This window comes from Limulus polyphemus, unplaced genomic scaffold (genome assembly GCF_000517525.1).
Source record: "Limulus polyphemus unplaced genomic scaffold, Limulus_polyphemus-2.1.2 Scaffold2040, whole genome shotgun sequence".
Classification (NCBI taxonomy): domain Eukaryota; kingdom Metazoa; phylum Arthropoda; class Merostomata; order Xiphosura; family Limulidae; genus Limulus; species Limulus polyphemus.
This window is the reverse complement of record NW_013667650.1, coordinates 5,691-11,496: the sequence shown is the minus strand read 5'-3', so window position 1 is coordinate 11,496 and position 5,806 is coordinate 5,691. Positions and strand designations below refer to the sequence as shown.

Sequence of the window (5,806 nt, the reverse complement as noted above, 5' to 3'; positions counted from 1 at the left end):
AATATCGGTCTATCTATTTTGTTATTGTTAATTTGTTATGTTACTTTGTATGTAATGTTTTTGATAAAAGAAATGAAGACAACATGTAGTACTCAATACACGTCTTCCTATATTGAATCATTAATTTTTAGCAAAAATGCTTTATTAGAAATTCCGATTTTTTCTGTAGAAAAAGACTTATAATGTTTACTAAAATCTTGCCAAATTTTGTGAAGATACATAAATCGTAGCCCCCCAGTGGCACAGCGGTATGTCTGTGGACTCACAACGCTAGAAACCGTGGTGGGCAGAGCACAGATAGCCCATTGTGTAGCTTTGTGCTTAATTACAAACAACAACAAACATAAATAGTATCGTATGAATACAATCGTATCACGATACGATGCTCTATCGCCACACCTTTAATACATATATATATAAAGATACTTAGAGTCTGTTAGGGGGGGGGGGAAGTAAAGCAAATGCTCATTATTCATTATATGATCAATTTTTATCTCAGTTTTTTAATGATGGGTACTTTATACATTTTCGTCAAAGACATTGAAATTAATCACCTACAAACTCTGTGATATAAATATATTTTAGCCACGGTTTAATGTTGATGTAAAGTGTTATATTTTTACCAGGTTGGAAGAAAAAACTGAACGAACCTTAGAAGTATCGTTGGTCGATATTTTTAGGACGTCTATATACTGAAATTGTAGACCCTGAAAGTGAAATGTCAGCTTCTAAGATTGTGAAGATAGTTTTTAACGAGTAGAATAACGTAGCTTTATTGATCGGCAGTCCATTAGTATGAACAGCTACATAGTTGCTCAGCCATGGGAAAGCATTGTATGAAACATAACAAAAGATGACCATGAGTGTGAAACAGCAATATAACGTTACAGTTCATCCCTATGTGTATAATGTACCTAAATAAAATCCGAGTTTAACAAATTACTGTAGTAATTATTTAATTCCTGAATAATTGAAAGCTCAAATTAATATATTAGTACAGATTGAAGTTTCTGATAATACCAGACACTTTCTCAAAAAATTGTGTGCATATATACATATATATACGTTTAATGTAAGATTATACATAAGTGGATCAATTTATTTATTTGTATATTGATATATAAATTACTTCAATAAACTGTGCTATTTTACTGATCCCCATGAAATTATTTTTCAATGTGTTAATACCAAATAAGTTTGGATAACTTATATGCTTGTAACTTTTGTTTATTTATAGGTATACAAGTGCAACTGTGTTTTGTATTCTGTGTGATATTGTATAACCGTTGTTTAAGAATAAAATACTGAGAGTATATTATATTTGTGTCTTAAATGTATTTCCAGTTATTGTAAACAAAGTGAAATTATCCCGAGTATCCATAAAACTCATGTAAAACAGCTAAATAGGATATAAGTTTAAAAATTAAAACAGGTGTTTGACGTTACGTTAATATTTGGGAAACTTCGAGCCCTCTTTTAGTTTTTAAACTTATTTCCCTTTGAACCTGTGTCTCATCTTTTCCTGTCTTCATTGAAGGGTCGTGAAGAAACATTGTATTTGCCAAAGCTTGCAGCCCTTCTGTGAAAACTGAAACGGTTGTTGTCGCTGGTTTTTTTTAGCGCAATGTTACACAACTGGCTATCGAAATCAAACCCAGGATTTTATCGTTATAAGTTTACATGAGGACAACTTAAAAATAACTTAACATTTCAATACAAAAAAATTATATGTCAAATAGTATCTTAGATTTCCATCAAAATAATTTTTTCCTCCATTTGGAGTATGAAAATATTTTGCAAGCACATAAGCATTATAAGTGCCAAATTTGAAGTAAAATGACCTAAATAATAAGCTGTTACTGTTAGAAAAAAAGAAATATTACAAGTAACAGTTGAAAAATATTAGACTTGTTTAACTATTTCTGCTTTCATAAATAACATAAATTTAATTTCATTATTAATGGCTTAAGGGATAATTACCATACCGGCTGTGGACCTTGAGTGGTAGTGGATTCTATCACCGAAACCCTGGCCCATATTTGATCTTCCTTACTACCTGTCTTATTTTACATCTGTTTTACTAGGATTATGTCTGATATACGAGATATAGCAAACGATTTTAGGTGCTATTGCCAAAGACATTTTCCTTTTGAAATTATGTAGTCCCCTAACAGTTGATATAATTCTTTAGCGAAATTATTTTTCCATATATATATGTGTTTTCATTTTATATATATATATATATATATATATCACTGACAACACTGTGCTTTTGGGTGAAAGACCTTTAAGTTTATCGTAAAGTCATATTTTTTTTATCACACTGTACAATGTCAGTCAGTAATATTATAAAATAAAGGTCAACCATAATCTTCTACACACCTAGATGAAATATATAGTAATTTTTGGCATTAACTTCTTCGTCATGATTTACTAAACCTATCATTAACTTAGTTAAAGTACCAACTTCAATTTGTTCCACTGACCGTGAGGAATGTCGTATATTGCTACCTTTTCACTGGTATAGCGACCTCATAACCGAAATTGCAGTGAACATGAAATTTACGGGTTAAAAAAAAAATGGTATACACTAAATGTTATTTGGTTTTGAAAACTGAAGCTTTGACGTTATCTCTTAAGAAAAGAATAATTTTAATGTTTAGTTTTTGTTGTTGTTTTTTTTTTGCTTTCTTACAAAAGTTAAAGATAGCGATTAGCCAATATATCGAATTTTACTGCTACTCTAAACGTCGCTATCAATTTATCTGCAAAATTCTTAGATACTTATACCCCCAGTGGTTGATTATGAAACTTTTATCACTTTGGATTGAGTACGGACAAGTATAAGGAAAAAAAATATCGCTAAATAAAAAAGCTATGTAGGGCTGGCTACTGAACTTGAAAAAAAGGAACCAACTAAGATAGGTATGGAAGTGGACATATCACTTGATCGGGCTAATGATCACAGAGCAGACTAAACTGTCTCGACTTTACATGGAGAATAAAATCCTTACATTACTGGTTTCCCCACTTTATATAATGAAAACTTGTTGTTTGAATAGACTCTCGGCTTTCACCATCATACCTTTCTTTTAGTTAACTTTACAATTCGACTTTTAAGACTATTTTTCAAAAGAATAAAATTTTAGGATTGGAAATTCTGGTTCTTTTTGTTTTGCTTGTGAGGAAGCCAGTAATATGGGGATTTTATACTCCATGTAAAGTCGAGACGGCTTAGTCTGCTATGTGATCATATGCCACTTCCATCCTTATCTTGTTTGGTTCTTTTTTCAAGTTCTGTAACCAGCCCTACATAGCTTTTATTTATTTAACGATAGCTTTTTCCTTATACTTGTTTAGTTACTTTTTATAAGATGGCGTACGTGAGTTACTAGGCTATAAAGCTTTAGAATACACATAAAAACCTAGTAAGAAAGTGTGTTCTAAAGCTTTATAAATTTTGCATAGAATAATAATAAAATAGAAAGTCAAAGATCGTGAAAACCGTTTTGCTCTACCAAATGATGATAAAATTATAGTTACTGATAGAACTAGTTAGGTGCTCGGCCTGTTGAAAAAAGATGATGATGAACGAAAATAAGAAATCTCGGTTTTTACCTATTCGCAGGTTTTTTACTTTCGAGCTCTTTGTATGGTAGAAAAGCAGCATATGCATCGGAGATAGAGCGACTATGCCAGGTAGCTCTTCATATCTAGCTTCTGATGACCTTTGTGTGTTCTGATTTTTTTCGTACTCCTTCACTTAATACATGATAAAGTGGGTTGGCTGTCTAAAGACATCGATTGTATAATGTACGACGCATTGAGTATTCTATATGTTACAGTCATCTAATGTTCATCTATTATTGGCTTGTAATTCCTGTTTCACCCTGCACTTTTAAAGGAACACTGGATTTCTGTAAGAAAGCTAACTTCAAGTGTTAATAACATCTTTTACACCAGAATTATGATATTTTTCTTTTCTTTTTAATTTTGCACAGAATAATAATAAAATAAGTAATTACAGATCGTGAAGACTGTTTGCTCTATCAAATGATGATAAAATTTTAGTTACTGCTAGAACTAGTTAGGCGCTACGCCTGTTGAAGGCAGATGATGATGAACGAATATATGAAATTTCGGTTTTGGCTATTCGCCGATTTTCGAGTTTGGGACGCTCTATATAGCTGAAAAGCGGCATATACACCGGAAATGGAGCGACTAAGCTAGGTATCTCTTCATATCTAGCTTCTGATTACCTGTAGAGAAGAAAATCCATTAAACTAAATAAGAAATTTAATCTTCAGAATGAATGAACACAAAAGAAATGTTAAAAATAATAATATTACTATTTCAATTTTAGCAGGACATATTAATGAAACTAAACCCATAATTCAATGGGAAAAAATTTATTTTAGCACAACCATAGCATGAGTATATGTGAATCTACTGAGATAATTAATTATAAAAAAAAAAATTTCAAATATTGAATGAGGATGGTAGACCTGATGGAAATGTTGTCAGCAGATGGCGTGAAATTCTTTAATATGTAAATTGGGGATTTTGTAATGGCATAAATAAGTGTTATTCTTGCAAAACATTACACTTCTGAGGATGACGCTATAAAATACATCGAAACATGTTGAGTGTATGAGACTGTTTCCAGTATCATTGGGTTTTTGTTTTTTATATAACAGTAAGTTATTTGTATTTTATTTTAATTCTTAGTCTGTAAACAGTCTCATTTTTAGAATTGTGTAAAAAAATAATCTTTGTTATAAAATATGAGTTTTTTTAACATTGACTTTTGTATTGCTTTAATACAGACGTTCGTGTCATCCCTACATAGAAAGTGCTAGTGCACTTTCCGATACACATAAACTTTATGATTAGGACAAACATTTTGTTTGTTTGTTTTAAATTTCGTGCAAAGGGCTATTTGCGTTAGCCGTTCCTAATTTAGTAAAGAAAGACTAGAGGGAAGGCAGCTATTCATCACCACCCACCGCTAACTTTTGGGTTACTCTTTTTCAACGAATAGTGGGATTGACCATCACATTATAACGCTCCCATGGCTGAAAGGGCGAGCATGTTTGTTGGAACGGGGATTCGAACCCGCGACCTTCAGATTTCGAGTCGAGCTTCCTAACCACCTGGCCATGCGAGGCCTAGGCCAAATATGCTATTATAACAGTTTCATTAAACATAAAGTCATAATCTAAAGATAATATGAAAAATTAAAATATTTGTTTCCACTTTTACAAAACGTATTTGAAAGTAATGTCAAAAAATTTAATTTTTTGTTAACTATAATAAATAATTAAAAACAACGTTTTATATTTACACAATAAAAACTTTATTGAAGCCGTACGGCTTCCACTTTAAAATGTATCTCTACAAGTACATGTTTCGACGTAATCTACGTCATCCTCAGGAGTAACTTACAAGACGATTTTATAATTCCCCCTTGTCGCATTACTTCATTGCTATTTACATATTTCCATTAAAAAAAAAAATATATATATATATATAATGTATCTCGCCATATATCAATGTATTGTATTGCTGGTACTTCATCTCTATTTAATACTTGTTTTTGTTTTTTATATTTCATTATTTCTAATGTATCTCTAATACTTAATGATATAAAACTTCGAGGCTGAGCTAAAACTAAAGTTTTTTTTCCCATAATATTGTAAGTTGGGTAGTTTTTACATGTTCGGCTATAGCTGACATGTCGATTTTATTAATTCTTATGTAACTTTTGTGTTCTTGCAATCTATATTTTAAATTTCTTTTAGTTTGA

At 31.1% G+C, this 5,806-nt stretch overlaps 1 long non-coding RNA gene across 1 annotated transcript in view; it reads left to right on the top strand.

Annotated features, from left to right (window-relative positions):
- The window catches only part of LOC111087347, a 6,709-nt gene extending 5,391 nt beyond the window's left edge, over positions 1 to 1,318 (top strand). The window contains exon 2 of the long non-coding RNA XR_002612048.1: positions 627 to 1,318. This is a non-coding gene — a long non-coding RNA (uncharacterized LOC111087347). The remainder of the gene's footprint in view (positions 1 to 626) is intronic.
- Positions 1,319 to 5,806: the final 4,488 nt, after the last annotated feature.